The following is a 17251-nucleotide window of genomic DNA, read 5'->3' on the forward strand; positions in this document are numbered from 1 at the left end:
ATTGCAATGCGATTTTATAGGCCTGGCATAGCTTATGTCTCGTGGTCTCGCCAGCCGATGACAGCGGGTATTCAGAGCCGAGGACACGTGATGCTGTCAGCCAATCATCATTAAGAAGCGCGAACACACAAACAGAAAAAGCTAATGGTTTAAATTAATATACATAGTGTTGCTAAACGAAAAGCAAAGCTTTCACAAATAATATTGCTCTATAAGACTAATAAGCTGCAAGAGAAGCTAAGCTTTCACATATAATGTTGGTCTTTTACGCGTGTATTAAAATGTAAGATATATCACGCAAATGTGCCAGTAAAATTTTTAACAACGACGTATATGTCTGATCTTCTGGGCTCGAAATTCATCTAAATGGAACGCCATCAAAGAGTTGATTTTTAAATGAGAGTCGAACGCTCTCGTTCTATGATTTAAGAAACTCATCTACATTCTCGCAATAGTTCAACTTGCGTAATAGGAAATTTACTTTGATAGCAACGGTTTTCAACCCACCATTCGGAATATTTTCCTGCGACCTATTAGAAACAGGTTCGTTTCTGCGCTTGGCAGCGAGCTCCAGATGACAGGCGTCAGCGCGCTTGCGCAGCTACGATGTCGTAGGGAGCCGGTATGTTCGTACGTGTAAAACATTAAAAGATCCCACATTATGTCATAAAAAAACAAGATATCAGAGGATACTCCAAGAGCACCGGAATTTCATGATTCACACTAAAATGTGCACATTTAAAGTGCACATTCGTATGTCCAGATTCCCAGTGAAGTAGGCCATACTTGATATTAAGCTTTTCAATGTAATTTTTGGGATGCAAATTTTCATGGAGTACCAGTACTATGTTATCTCATGTTTGGTTCTTTATTATGGCATAATGCCATACGTGCTAGAAGTTGAAAACGTGCACTTGAAATGCAGCGAACAGTGTGCGAAATTAAAAGACTTCGTTTCAAATATATTGTCTGCCCCAGCGGAAAAGATTAGTAAAAGAAAATTTCTTTAGCAAACCGACAAAAATAGGTTCATTGTTCTGCAAGGCAATTAATGCTTGACTGTCAGAAAGCACTCCGTCTTCAGGCCCCAAGAGGCCCATTCCTAACAACACATTTTAGCCTTCCGTAATTATGTGAATCTCTTTTAATTTACTTGATAGCCTCCACCCACAGAAGTCTGTTTTGTTTTCATTTGGAGGAGGGTCACGTGGAGACTACCCACATCCCCACATCCCCCACAGGTTCAAATCCTGCCTCGGGCATGGAAGTGTGTGATGATCTTAGGTTAGTTAGGCTTAAGTAATTCTAAATTCTGGAGGACTAATGACCTCAGATGTTAAGTCCCATAGAGCTCAGAACCATTTTTATACGTAATCTTTCTTATCTGTAATTCGTTTATTTCCACTCTGGTAGTCTGAATCCATGTAGTAATCTAGTAATTATAATAATGCTCATCACTCGCAAACTCAATCAACCACACAATCAGATAGCGGTTGGCATTTGTCCGTTTGGCCTTACTCCGTTCAGCCCATATAGCCACTGTAGTCTGAAGGAAAGTTTGTTTCTACATGCGATGAGGATTGCCCTGACAGAGACATCATGTGCACTATGCACACATTTACAAATCAACGTACAATTCATTTAGAAATCAACTTACAATGTATTCAAAAACGACAGGCATGCGTTTCAAAGTCATGCGAGTAATCGATAGACTAAAGTGCGCTGGATGATACGTGCTTTGTGAAACAAGGTTTTTTCCCTCAAGAATATGAATTCCCCCCTCTCCCTAGATCTACGCCTGTTGCGCATGTGTGAATCTGACAGCTTGTGCGCTCCAGTAAAATTTTTCCTGGTAGCATCTAGCAGCTTGCTACGACTGCTTGCACGGCCAATAGCCACATTTCTGTAGCCATAAGTGGAAGAAGCTATTATTCAACTGTGCATGCGCATGATCCCGCACGTAACTACTAAAACGAATCTAATGTAAACAGTTGTGACGTCACGCTCATAGGAGGCAATTTGTTGTTATGAAGCATTGCACAGTCTCTCTACAGCCATTGATATGTTTTGCTGTTGGCAGACGCTTGTATGAACACTGTGTTTTGTTGTTGTATAGGGCGCATTTCCTTTGCAATTTATTTTCGTTTTTCTCTCGTTCATGTTTTATTGCTGCAATATTACTCTGCAGTAGCGGGATACAATAATATCCCTCGTAAGAGTATCGGTTCTTACCAGTCAAAATTACAAAAATTTAACTGAAAACCAAAACAATGAAAAATTCCGGCAATTCTAAAAAAAAAAAAACCGTGTTTTTCCTGGCTTTCTCTTAGATGAAAAAATTCGCGGATTTTTCCCAGTTGTCCCGGTTCGTATACACCCTGAATAAACTTTTATGGACAGGATTTCTTAGTTTATACAGCAGGAATATTCCCCAGCAAGTTTGCGTCAGATAGCTTATGTGGTCATCCCATGAGAGTCTTTGGTCTATTTTTAGTCCCAGTAGTTCGACACTGTGATTCTCTGCTTTCCGTACCTTCAGATTAAAATAAATTACTTCTGTTTTTGTGTTGTTTACACATAACTCGTTAGCAACACACCACAGCCTACATTTTTCAAAAAGATCATTATTTTTGTTTACCACCTCTTGCATACTCTCACCTGTGGAGATCATGGCCATATCATCAGCATATAAAACATTCTTGCAGGCTACGTAGTTAGAGAAATCATTAACATATATAATAAAGAGGAAGGGTCAGGGAACAGAGCCCTGTGGAATTCCTCTCTTAATTTTCATTAAATCTGACCTTTCATTGTTCACATACACTGACTGTTGCCTGTTATTTAGGTATGACTTAATCAAATTAAGTGGTTTGTCTGCAACACCATAATATTCTAATTTCTTAACAATTTCATATGATACTGAATCAAATGCTCTGCTTAAGTCTATGAGTGTTGCATAGGTGTTCAGTTTCCTTTCAAAAGCGGTGTGGATTTCAATTATCAGGATTTCAATAGCTTTTATGGTTGACTGATTAGTTCTAAATCCAAACTGGCTGTCATTAAGTAATTTATTGCTCTCAAAATACATGTAAATCTGTGTGTGTGAGCAGTTCCCTATGATTTTGGCTAGTATAGGGACAATTGATATTGGTCTATAGTTATCTGGCATTTCTCTGTCACCCTTTTTGTATATGGCGAGTGTAACTGTAATTTTAAGGCAATCAGGAAAAATGCAATCATCATGGATTTTATTTGCAAGGTAGAGTAGAGAGAATCTAATTTCCTTAATTACAGTTTTTATTACAAAGTTACTGAATCCATAGTGGTCTTCTGTTGATTTTGGATTTTTTGTTGATTTGATTTATTGATCCATTTTTATCTACAGCTGCACAGTGTGCTAGAGACATTTGGATTTTTATGTTGATATTAACAGTTTTACATATAATATGCCTTTGTACATAATAACACAAATTAATATATCAATTAATGATGAATACTTTAATAAATGTTGTTACACAATATACAGAGAGATAAAATATAAATGTTCTCCGGAATGAGACTACATTGCGTCAACATAGAAAAATTTAGTTTTGTAGGTATTCATTTACTGTGTAAAAGCAGTGATCAACCAAGTAAGACATCAATTTAGATTTGAAGTGACCAGTGTTTTGTATGTGTTAAATGGTATCTGGTAAGGCACTGTATAGTTTGATACTAGGATGGATACGGCCGTTTTGAAATAACTTTGTGTTGGCACTTTGAACATGTGCATCCAATTTTTGTCTTGTATCATAGCTGTGTATTGTGTGATTTTAAGTGATGAGTGGTCTTTTTGTATGTAAGTTTTGCTTTAAATAATTATATTTTTAAGTATATATATGCAAGGAAGTGGCAGAATCATCCTTTTTTTGAAACAATGGTCTACATGATTTGCGATTATCTCCCCTTTCCATTATTCTTATATATATTTTTTCTTTTTTTAATTTTGAATGTTTTGATTTCATCTCCAGAATTTCCCCATACCGGAGGTGCGAGTGTACAACTGCATAATATACACACTGAACAGTGTTGTAGCTGGTACAATTTTTAACATACGTAACACAAAACAAGGAGTACTTAATTTTTTGTTCATTTGCTCAATATGTGCTTTCCATTTCAAGTTGTCTTCTAGATGAAGTACAAGAAATTTGTTACAGGCTGTTTTGGCAATTGTCTGTCCATATAGCTCTAGACTGGGTGATATCAGATTTTTTTGTTTGTGCTGTGTGTATATCCATGGCTACAGTTTCTTCAGTGTTTATTATTAAGTCATTGTCATTGCAGTAATATGTTAGCGTCTTTTATGTTTTTTACAAGAGTTTCTTCTGAGTTTCCCGTAATTAGAACACTTGTATCATCAGCAAATTGAAATATTTTACTGCTGTCATTGCTTATGTTTAGGTCATTTACATAGAGTAAGAACACATCAGGACCCCTTAGTGATCCTTGTGGCACCCCATATTTAACAGGCAGTAACTTGGAATTATATTTCCTAATGACATTATCCCTTTCTTGATCTATTTCCACATATTGTTCCTTGTTCTTAAGATAAGAGCTGAGCCAGTTGTTAGCTGTTCCTCTAATGCCACGATTTTTTAGCTTGTGTAGCAATTTGTCATGATTTATGGTGTCAAATGCCTTTGACAAATCTAAAAATACACCCATAGTAAGTTTTTTGTTGTCTAATGCTATCAGTGCCTCTAATAGAAAGGAGTAAGCTGCTGATTCGGTTGAACGGTTTGCTAAATCCATGTTGAGATTCTGTCAGAATGCCATTATCCTCTAAGAAGTCTGTTAGCCTCTGTTCTAGAGTTATTCAACTTGTTTACAGAGTTATTTGTATCTGTAGCAGTTATTCTATTCCAGTTAAATCTTTTATCTGTTTTATACTGTGATTGCAAAAGAAAGCCTTCCGCACCAGTTAAATCATCACATTTTGGTACCTGGGCATTCACTGAATTTATGAAGTGTTTGTTGAGAGAGTTGCAATTAACTGCATTTCTGATTTCTTCCTTCCCCATGTTTATCTCACTTTTAACTATGTTCCAGGCAGTATTAAATTTGTTTTTAGAATTTGAAATATACTCCTCACTTGCTTTCATTTTTGCTGCTTTAATTTCAGATTTGTATATTTTCCTTAAGTTTATGTATCTATTCTTGTTTTCTTGATTGCCTTCAGTTTTGTCCTTCAGCATGTGTGCAAGGTGTACCAATTTTTGTGTGTTATGGTTTATGCATATTGCTACATTACATCTCTTAGTAATAAGCGGGCAGTTAGTGCCTAATGTATTTTTTATATTGGATATGAATGCAGAAAAGCTTTCTTTTATATCTTTGTCAGTGGTTAGTATTCTAGCCCATTCTATTCTACTCAGTTCATTTCTCATTACTTCAGTGTTCCCTTCCTTGAAAGCTCTATATGTAGTTAGCATCCTGGTATCATCTAGTGTCAGATTTCCAATTTTGAGCCATATGCCATCATGGTCAGATAGTCCTAATTTGATGGTATCCCATTCTAGTTGATTCCTATACACATTGCTAATTATATTGTCAAGTTGTGCCTCCATTCTGGTCGGTTTTTCATTTAAGCAGTAGTAATTTATTGATCTTAAGATATTTAGGATGTATGCCACAGTTTTTCTCTTTACTCTTACATCTATATTAAAGTCTCCTGTAATAATGTTTTATACTGCTTGTATTTGGTAGTCAGTAAGATTAATTCAGAGAGTTTTTCTGTGAATATCTCCTCATCAGAAGCTGGTGGTCTGCAAACTGTTGCAGGTATGTGTTTCTTAGTGTGTATAACCCAGGCAAATGCTTCGATTAGTCCTTCAACAGACAGGTTTGTGAGGTCTATGATTGAATATTTTAGATCCAAGTTTTTGTTGATATAAATGGACACTCCACTTTCCTCACTTTTAATCCATTGTTCATTCACACAGAGAATGCCACACTACATTTCCTCCAGCCAGTAGTGTAGTTCACTGACTGTTTCTTAGGGACTGTACATTTACATCTAACAAAAGTAATTAATTTTTTGCTGCAAAATGGTATATTGCTTACGTTGGGCACAGTTTGATTTTTTACTTTAAGTGTGGTTTTTGTATTATGATCTAAAGCTCTTTGTTTTGACCAAGTCTGACACATTTCAGGTTTGGTCAGCCTCATACAATTCCTTGATCTGGTTCTGAGTCTTGAGACATATGTTCCAAATTGCTGATGCAACATAATTTGTTGTTTACCATACTAAGTATGTTTCGGGTCAGCGGGGTCTTTCCTAAGCCGCTTAGGCCTTGACCATGTCTTATATGACAATTTCTTGAGCAGTAACAATTGTCAGAGGATTGATGGTTACAATTTATACATTCCTTGATATCTAAAAGCATTACATTTTTAAACTGTTTGCAAATTGTTTCAAAATACTTGTTAGCTTTGGTTATTTCTTTGTTTACACATGATGTTTCAATTAAATCATGACAATGAGGTATTTTAAATAATATAACATCTATGTTTGTTAACTTGCACAGTGTTGTCCTCAGAGCTGTTGTTGCTGCAACTGTTTGATTATGGTATACATCATTGGAACCACCTATAAGAACTACAAAGTCACTCCTTGTCAAATTACTGCAATCTTCAGTGTTGGTGAGGATTTGGTTGAATCTTGCTCCAGGTTTCACTATGCCTTCAATTTTAATGGTTTTTTTTGGGGGGGGGGGGGTTGTCAGTCACGGTCTTCGTTTTTGTAGCCATTCCTCTTCCAATACCATCAGAGTAGATTCTGGTGTACGTTGTCTTTTCTCTTGGTATTTCTTGACTCTGTGTTCCATCTTGTTTTTTATCTGTTGCATTTGATACATTGTTTCTTTTATTCAATTTCATAGCAGCAGCATCAAATCTGGGTTGCTGCAAGATTTTTGATATGGTTTTTATTCGACGATTTAAGCATATGTGCACTATTTGTGCCACAATCCATGTTGTTCCGCTTCGTGTGTTTGGCTTCAGGTGTGATTGTGTGAATTTCTTTATCTTCAGGGCCATTATAATCTGGTATGTTGCATACTTTAGGCCTAATGGTTTTCAACCTACATTTATCACAGTTCCAGTTCTTTATGGTTGTCTCCTGTTCCTTTAGTGAGGAACCTACTTTTCCACATCGAAAATGAAATACGTTTCCACATTTCGTGCACTCAACACCACTTCACAGGGTTTTCTGCCGTTTTAGACTATGTTCATTGGTCCTGTCGCCTGTATTTTTAATAGTCAAATTGTGTATTAGCACATCACTGTACTGTTGTTTTTGTTCTTTAAGCTCGTCATATTTTAGTATTAACCCACGAATTTCGTAAAATAGAAATGATATAATATCGTCTTTAGTGTCTTTGCTGTTTATATTTTCGTGAGTTTCGTATTTACAGCAATTCAAACAGTACCAAGTCTTTTGTTTTGAACTTACGTTTGCACACTTATAGTGGTAAATTGTTTCACATTTTACACACACTATTCCTTTGTCGGCGCGTTTTCACAATAGCAGTGGGAAGATGTCCCATTTTCTTGCAAATGTTGAGTGTTAGTCGTTGGTGCTGCACACACAGGTTCACCTTCGTATTTTCCCATTTTCAAGCTTCTTCTTTCATCAACTTTTTTTAATAATATAATACGTCAGACAAGTATTATCGCAATAAGTAGTGATTTTTTTCGCACACTATGCACTTTCCATCCTAATTTTTAATTTTACTTATAACGCTATTGCACTCGTCATTTTCATTCGGCACAATGTTGGATAGTGTGTGTTCTGTGTGTATATTGGTTGATGTGCACCTAACTACTTGATTTCTAATTTCTCTTCCATACTTAATATATTCATTTTTAGCAAAAATGTACTTTACTGATTTCAAAATTGCTGTAAGAATACTGTAGTTTTACAGTATTGTTAGGCCCTAAAAGCTTGACCACCGGATCTTTAGGGTAATAATATGCAGTTTAACCAAAGGCTTCCTATGTTTGCTGAGTTCTGCCAACTGAGGAGTGCAGTGAAACTGTTTAAGCTAGATTTCTTTGAAATACTTGGTAGAATAATAAGACACACGGGAAACAGATAGCACATATAACACACATTTAATCTCACCATATTTCCTGCCAGGAAAGCGTTAAATGAGAGGTCTGTGTCTTACTTTGAAATATACACAGCAGATTTTCGTACCAAATATAACAGAAACATTGGTACAATAGCACTAGTTAATAAAATAGCTGTTGTAAAATTCCATATAGTGGAGATGCTGAGTCACAAACAGTCACAACAAAAAGATTCTCACAGTAATAGCTATTGGCCATTAATGCCTTCCTCAACAATAGACACACATATGCACATGTACGCACACTCATAAAAATGCAACTCCCCCACACAACTGCAGTCTCAGACAACTGAAACCAGACAGCGAGCAGCAGCACCAGTGCATGATGGGAGTGACAACTGGGTAGGGGTAAGGAGGAAGTTGGGACGGTGTGGGGGAGGGACAGTATGGTGGGGGTGGTGGTCATTGAAGTGCTGTGCATTAGGCCGGTATTACACTACCTAATTTCTTTGTCAAAAATCTTTGTCAACGATATTTGATGGTGTAATAGGGAACTTTGTCAAACATTGTCCAATATTTGATCACATCTAGGGCCTTGCTGTAGATTTCATCAAAGAAGTCGCTTGTCTTCTGTTCACTGCACTGTGATATGTTACCATAGGGAGACCTGACCTAACCTAATATAACCCTCTTCTGTAGCAAGGAGTCGGAGTGTTACAGTGAGCCTGTCATCTGCAGATGTAGCAGTTCTTAAGTGAATATTGTGCTCTGTGATATGAGGATACACTTCACTGAGCACATACAGAAATGCATGCTCATCCATTCTTAAGTAATTGATGTACGACTTGACGTCCTCCACTATAAGCTCACATAACAAGTTTTGTTGAATCCTTTTATTGTGTTGTCGTAAAATCCTCGGCTTTACCCAGATATGTTCCATTTTTGCCCCTGCTTCTCTTCCGCATATACACATAGTGCAATTGTGGCACATGCAACTGTTGCGGTTAATAACAAGTTGTTGTTGTCAGCTGTCTTGAATGTTGATGAAAAATATGATGACGGTGTAATACCCCTTCTAGCGCTATGTGCAGAGATCTTTGTCAAATATATTTGACGGAATATTTTATCACATCTTTGATCAAATCTTTGCCAAAGAAATTTGATAGTGTAATACTGGCCTTAGGCAGGGGCAGGGAGCCGAGCAGTCAGGGGCGCTGCAGTTATGGACTGTGTGGCTGGTCCCAGCGAATGTTCGAGTCCTCCGTCGGGCATGGGTGTGTGTGCTTGTCCTTAGGATAATTTAGGTTACGTAATGTGTAAGCTTAGGGACTGGTGACCTTAGCAGTTAAGTCCCATAAGATTTCACACAAATTTAAATGTTTGAACAGGGGCAGGGGAGAGGCGGGACTAGGAGGGGGCGAAGGGGGGGGGGGGGGGGAGAAGCGGAAAACGAGAGAAATGAAAAGACTGGTTCTGGTTATGGTGGTGGAATGATGGCTATGTAGTGCTAGAATGGGAACAGGGAAGCAGCTGGATGGGTGAGGACAGTCAGTAACAAAGGTTGAGCAATGTATTGCAGGGAAAGTTTCCACCTGTGCAGTTCCAAAAATCTGGTGTTGATGAGAAGCATCCATATGGCACATGCTGTGAAGCAGTCATTGAAATGAAGGATATCATTCTTTCAGTGGGGGCACAGTAACTGGCCACAATGGGGTATCCTGCGTGGATGGGTTTATAAACTTTAGGAAGCATGTAGAAGGTAGGAGTGCAGGGAGTGGTAGGGATGAGTAGAGAGATGGACTCTGGGGAGAGGTTCTGGGATCCTTTTGCATCACTATACTCAATTTCCGTCCTTCTTTTACCACTTTCCTGTGTTTCTCTTGTCACCTTACAAACCGCACTGCCTGTACAACTTATGAGCCACACTGTATCAACAATTTCGGCCCCGCACAATAGACAGCTACAAGAACATGCTGACTGTTGGTGCAGCATCTTGTGTGCCATGTTACTCCCACACATATTATCAACCCTATCCTATCAAACTGATCAGTCTCCCTGCATCATTTCCTATATTTTTGCCTGTTAACTCCTGCACCTTTCCAGTGCCACACGATCCTGCATCTCATCCTATGAACCCCTCCCCAGCCCCCACACTTTCTCCATTCTATCCCAGTTTTCACCCACTAATTCCACCGTGCAGTCACATCTACCATCCCCCTGCATCACGTTTATCCACTATCAGACCTGCTACCCACATATTTTTTTTATTAGTTATTCTTTACTTTGATCCTTGTGACTTCTCACCAATTTTAGTGAGTTTTTGCCTACTGCTATTGTCGAATCCATCAGGTTTCATCTTGGTTCCCTCTTTTGCATCCATTTCATCCTTTTCGTGAATTTTTACATGTATCTGGGTGTATTTTTACAATATTCTTCAGAGGTTAGTCTACATTATTTATGTAATTTTTCACATTTTTCCACCACTGTGGATCCTTGCTCCTTTCATCTGTGTCAATATAGACAAGTCTCCTTATCCCTAACCAGATCCCAGTTCCACATTGTTGCTTGGTTCATAGAGTCCCCTCTAGTAGCCTTATGATCAAATTATCCATCTCTGGCTGCCACCCCTCCTTCTACAATGACCTCCACCTGCTCAAATTCCGCCAATCCTTAGCCCTCACCAACATAGTTCTTCAAAACCATATCAACCAAGCCCAAACCTCCTTGCAGTACCTTCTCTCCATCCACAGGATTCTCCTGCTATGCAATCCCAAATTACTGGAACCCATAACAAACATTAAAACTCATGCGCTGCAGGAACTTGAGCAACATGCATGACACCACCTCAAAAAGCTCTCCATTCTGCTCACTTCCTGCTCCCACCTTGGGGTGCCACTGTCCACCACAGCTACAACAACCTCCAAACCTCCCTCACGTCCCTCATAGCTGACAAACCCTGTCTCGCAGACCTACTACACTAACCCCACTCCCCAAAACCTCGCTCCCATCATCACACAGAATCCAGAACCTTAACAGACCCACAACACAGTCATGAACCTTTCCTCCAGAAGCCTTAGCCCCACAGAAATATCAATTCTTTCAAAAGGCCTCACCTTTTTCCACACTACCAAATTCAATCATGCCAGAATTTTTAAAGACCTTCTCTCCTTCCCCTGGTCCCTACAGTGGAAACACTTTTCTGCCACCAACCCTACCAATCAGACTCGACCAAAGACCAATATTGAACCTTGCCTAACTCAGTTCACTCATCCATCCAACCGTGATCTACCCCCACTGCCCCCTCATCACCCCCTGTTAACTTTCCAGAACTTCTTAACCACCATTCCCCAAATCCCTCAACATGCAAAGTAACCTTATATTCGCAGAAAGAACCGCAGTCCACCATCTTAAAACTGATCCCAACCTTATAACCCTACCTACGGACAAAGTATCCACCACTGTTCTTTTGAACTGCAAGGATTACCTGGTGGAAGGACTCCACCAGCTGTCAGATACTTCAACCTACACACCTTGCCACAGTGACTCCATTCCAGTAATCCAGCAGGATCTCCAGTCACTAATCTAATCCTTAGGCCCATACCAGAACCTCTCCCTGGAGTCCATCTTTTTACTCACCCGTTCCACTCCCCACACTCCTACCTTCTACATGCATCGTAAAGTCCATAAACTCAGGACGCCCCATTATGGCCAGTTACTGTGCCCCCACTGAGAGAATCTCTGCTCTCATAGACTAACACCTTCAACATATTACCCAGAACCTTATCTCCTATATAAAAGACACCAACCATTTCCTCCACTAGCTCTCCCCCCATTTCCTCTTTCTCTTTACCACACGGTGCCCTGCTCATCACTGTTGATGCCACCTCCCTTTACACTAACATTCCTTATACCCATGGCCTTACCACTATTGAACACTGATTTTACCAACATACAACAGATTCCAAACCAGAAAACTTCTTCCTAGTTGCTATGACCAACTATATCCTCACCCACAATTACTTCTCATTTAAAGGCATTACCTATAAACAAATCCAGGGTATGGATATGGGCCCCTGCATGGCACCATCCAATGCCAAGCTATTCATGGGCCATCTAGAGCAATCCTTCCTAAAATCCCAGATTCCTAAACCCCTCACCTGCTTCAGATTCAATGATGACATCTTTGCTATCTGGATTGAAGTTGAGGACATCCTATCCACATCCCTCCAGAACCTCAACAACTTTTCCCCCAATTGCTTCACCTGGTCCTACTCAACCCGACAAGCCACCTTCATCAATGTTGACCTCCACCTCAAAATGGATACATCAGTACCTCCGTCCATATCAAACCTACTAACCACCAGCAATACCTCCACTTCGAAAGCTGCCATCTGTTCCATACCAAGAAGTCCATTCCATACAGCCTAGCCACCAGTAGCCATTGCATCTGCAATGACAAGCAGTCCCTCTCAAAATCTATCGATGGTCTCACTGAAGCCTTCAGTGACTGTAATTATCCTCCCAACCTTGAACAAAAACAAATCTCCCATGCCTTATCTTTCCAGTCTCCTGCCACCTCCCAAAGTCCCACTGTTCGGCCAGAGAGAAGCATTTCCCTTGTAACTCAGAATCACATCAGGACTGGAGCAGCTGAATTACATACTCCACCAGGGTTTCAGTTACCTCTTGTCATGCACTGAAATGGGAAATGTCCTCTCCACTATCTTTCCCACCGCTCTCACAGTGGTATTCTGCTGTCCACTGAACCTACACAATATACTCATCCATCCTTACATAACCCTGCTCCCAATCCCTTACCTCATGGCTCATGCTCCTAGATGCAAGACCTGTTCCATGCATCCTCCCACCAGCACCTACTCCACTACTCCAGTCCGGTCACTACATCAACTATCCCATCAAAGGCAGGGCTACCTGTGAACCAAGTCACATGGTCTACAAGCTAAGCTGCAACCACTGTGCTGCACTCTATGTGGGCATGACAACTAACAAGCTGTCTATTCGCATGAATGGCCACCAAAAACTGTGGCCAAGAAGCAAGTGGACCACTTTGTAGCTGAACACGCTGCCAAACATGATATCCTTCATTTCAACAATTACTTTACAGCCTATGCCATATGGGTGGTTCCCATTGGCACCAGCTTTTTGGAATTGCACATGTGGGAACTTCCCTTCAATACATCCTACATTCCCAGAACCCTCCTGGCCTCAACTTTCATTAGTCATTGTCCTCACCCATCCAGCCTGTTCCCTTCCAGCACTCACACTACACCACACTCAGTCTTTTTATTTCTCTCCTTTTGCGGTTATTCTTGCTCCCCCCCCCCCCCCCCCTCCCCCCAACTGTCCCTACCTCTCCTCTGCCCCATTCTAACCTGCAGCACTTCACTGTCCACCACCCCAACCACACATACCTCCCCCTTGCCGCCCCAGCATCCTCCTTATCGCCACCCAGTCACCACTCCCACCAGGCACTGGTGCTGCTGCTTGCAGTGTAGTTTCAGTTGCCTGAGACTGCCGTCATGTGTGCGAGTTGCCTGTGCGTGAGTGTGTGACTGTGTACGTATGTGTGTCTACTGCTGCCAAATGCTATAACTGTGAGAATCTTTTTGTTGTGCCTATTTGCGACTCAGCATCTCTGCTACCTGGTGAGTAGGAACTTTTCTTCTCATAATATTGTTACACTCCATCTTGGAATTTCCATTGTTTGATTGTTCTCCAATTCCAGTAGAAAGAGCTGATGATGAGCACTGATACTGATTCCCATCTGGATATTTTGAATTTTTGTTTCTTCAAAATATGGGTTATGAGATGATTATCCAGATATTGAAATAGCTTTGAGGATATTTATAAGAATTTCAATACAGTTTCAGCAAAGTAAAGGTGATAAAGAACTAATTATGGTCATGCACAGGTGAAGCAGACTATCAAATTCAGCTATCTTGTTGACAGAAAACAACACAGTAGCTAAATTTGGCTTCAGTGACATCGTCAATGAGTGTGCTGCACTCAACGCAAGGAAATGGAAAGTAAAATTATAATAAGAGCACAATTTTTGGGAAGGAATGTGTTCTTAACACTCAATTACAGCCCTGTTTATTTTATTTTCTCAGTAATGACTCATATACTGTTAATAATTAAACACAAGCAAATGAAATCTGTACTTTATCATATATCATGATTAAATTAATGTACAGTAACTGGAACAAATAATAAGACATTTAGGTCTTTTAGTAAATTTGTACATTAGTGATTTATTTACAATAATGATACAGTTAATTTTTTGTGATAATGATACATTTAATTTTGTGTGGGCAAATATTTTTCACATATATAGCCCATTTAAATAATTTCTTTTCAATAACACTTGATTTTTATTTAACTTACCTTTCAAATTGGTAAATTTCCTTTGTAGAAAGGCAGTTTTGTGGAGGAGAGCAGCTTCAGCAATTCTGCCAGGGGCGCAGAATCACCTCAATATGGCCAGTGGGACCCAAACATTGTGTAGACAAGTGGACAGGAGGGCAAGGAAGGGAGATAGACAGCAGGGTTTGATGGGGTGCAGAGAAATGAGGATATGCATGAGCTGGTTCATCCAGTGGGCTTGCCAGAGCTGGCCCTAAGCTATGCTGTGCTGAGGGGCAAGGTGGAGACAGCAAAACAGCTTGGTCATGTCACTTTGTCTGCACTTTTAGGAGCCAGCGGAGCGGAGAGGGTACGGGCCATCTGACGCTGAGCCCTCAGTGTTGGGTGATGAAAGGATGTTGTTGACTGTGGAAGCAAATGCTCAGGGGAGGGATGAAAGATTGGTCATAGCAGGGCATGTCCACCTTCTGGCAGCTCAGAGTAACATACTACACAAAAATCATGTCATACACAAATTGTTTGATACAATACTGAAAAATAAATGGAATAAAATTATATCAAAAAATTTATGGTGAGGCTGGGCCCCTGAGAATGAGCCACCTCTGATTCAGTTTATTCCTGTACCAGTGGTGGGCAGAACCTTGAACTCCATATTGTTCAAGTTTTTTAAAAAAACAAGGTTTGGTTTGCCATACTGAATACTTCTGATTGATCCACAAATATGCCTCCTACTGGCTGCTTGTAATCTACTAGACTTGATTATTTGTCAAGAAACTCACAGTTTTTTGACAGTGGATTTGTTTTTTCAAAATCCAAATTGAGAGAATGGAATAATATTGTTCACGTTTAGGAAGTTCTAAAGTCGACCTACAACAGCATATTCAAATACCTTGGAGAATGCACATAAACTTGTTATTGTCCTATTATTTTCTGAATCTACTTTTTTTAACAATGGTACAATGTTTTCTATCTTTAAAAAGTTAGCATATGTCTCCTCTTCAGATGATGCATTTTATATCTGAGGGAGACTTAATGATACAAACAATGTGAATACTTTTCTATAAAAAAAAACAGAGTTATGTTTTGTCCAGCAGACATAACTTTTTTCCCTTGCAGTATTTTCTATTTTCTGTTTATCTGTCATGGTAGCTTTAAATTTTCTTAATTACATTGATGTCTTTCAAATAAAATGGTTATCTACATCTGTAGATTCAGAGTTATATCTACAGTATATTACTAATTACCACACAGCTTTACAAGGAACATTGCACTTTGCTACTTGCTATGTTGTCAATAATTTGTAAAGGAGTGGCTAATGAGTCTCTCTCTCTCTCTCTCTTCTTCTTTTTTCCCCCATTTCTTGCTTTATGTTAGATGAGAATTTGCTGAATATATTCTTACAAGAGTAGATATATGGTATATGGGATGCAAATTGTTTATGTACAAGAACAACATAGACAGCAGTTCAGCTGTGATTATTTCAGTATTATCTTCCTTGTGCCAATTTTAAATACAACACAGTAAATCAGTCATCAGTTTCATACCATATATTTTTGGTCTGTCTAACTCCTGGTCCTTGTATGTTTCTTGGAGGCATGCCATGATACAACTACTGTTCTAGCAGAGCTCTGATAAGAGACACAGCTTTGTTTTTATTATACTTTGCATATTAATTACAGTCATTACCAGTAACCTTCCAGTATTGTTAAAATAGATTCTACGAACCACAATCATGATTTTCTGATTCTGTTAAGTGATTAAAGAAAAAACTATTAGTTACCAGTACTTAGCTAATAAAAGCTCATGCTGGACAGCTGTTAACTGTATTTTGTTGCTGCAGCAAACTCAAAAGCTTCTTTCTTGTACCCAGTTTGAAATCCATGTTAATTACTATCAAGGGAAACTTCCCATTACACCTTCCTCAAATTTATTGATAAGACAGCTCATTTGACAGCCCATCAAAAACTGAACACAAATCAAGCATGGAAACAAGAAGAAGATGTACTGAATTGGTGCAAAAGGGAAAAAAAGCAAAATAGAAACAATTAACTGTCAAAGAACAAGAAGAGCAATATGGAGCAACCTGAAAGAGGAGTGTCATCATGGCCAAGCGATCACGATGTTAGACTGCTATGTAGGTGACTCTGATTCAATCCTCCCTCATGCTATTTATTATTATTGTTATTTTTTTGCTGTTCATTGTATTCAAATTTGTGTCTGTGTAGTAGTGTAATGTCCATTTGAAACAGTGAGGTGTGAGGAAAGGACCTATAATGACAGTTGAGTCTGCTCAACTACTCTATCAGCAGCTGAAAGGAAGCGGTTTTTGAATGGGAACCGCAAATGTTTGATGACACGGTGACAAGCCAACCAAATCCTCCATTGGAAAAAACATCTGGTATGTCATACACAGCATTAGTGACAGTATGTGTGTCATATGGTAGGTACCTCTTACTGGCACACCTGTTTTTGTACATCTAGTAAGTGAGTGAGATATGCCACTTTGTCTGATTTAGGTGTTCATAGATTACATTAGATTAGATTAATTCTTGTTCCATAGATCATGAATACAACACTTCGTAATGATGTGGAACGTGTCAGGTTAATGAAAGATGTCTGTACACGATATTACATTACACAAAATATTGCATGACACTAATGTTTAAGACTTTTGTGGCAGCATAATTTACCCCTTTCTGTGCCAAAGTCAGATTTAACCCTGCATAGTGAAGATCATCCTTTCTCCTGGTGTTATA

At 39.2% G+C, this 17251-nt stretch overlaps 2 protein-coding genes across 2 annotated transcripts in view; one reads left to right on the top strand and one right to left on the bottom strand.

The window, feature by feature from the left end:
- Window positions 1–17251, bottom strand: part of LOC126273071 (60S ribosomal protein L35) — a 158232-nt gene that overhangs the window by 79892 nt on the left and 61089 nt on the right. The window lies entirely within an intron of this gene.
- LOC126273069 (protein slowmo) overlaps window positions 554–17251 on the top strand; it is a 57618-nt gene continuing 40920 nt past the window's right edge. Inside the window, exon 1 of the mRNA XM_049976475.1 lies at window positions 554–630. The gene's annotated coding sequence lies outside the window, so the exon portion shown is untranslated. The remainder of the gene's footprint in view (window positions 631–17251) is intronic.

Source organism: Schistocerca gregaria, chromosome 5 (assembly GCF_023897955.1).
Source record: "Schistocerca gregaria isolate iqSchGreg1 chromosome 5, iqSchGreg1.2, whole genome shotgun sequence".
Taxonomy (NCBI): domain Eukaryota; kingdom Metazoa; phylum Arthropoda; class Insecta; order Orthoptera; family Acrididae; genus Schistocerca; species Schistocerca gregaria.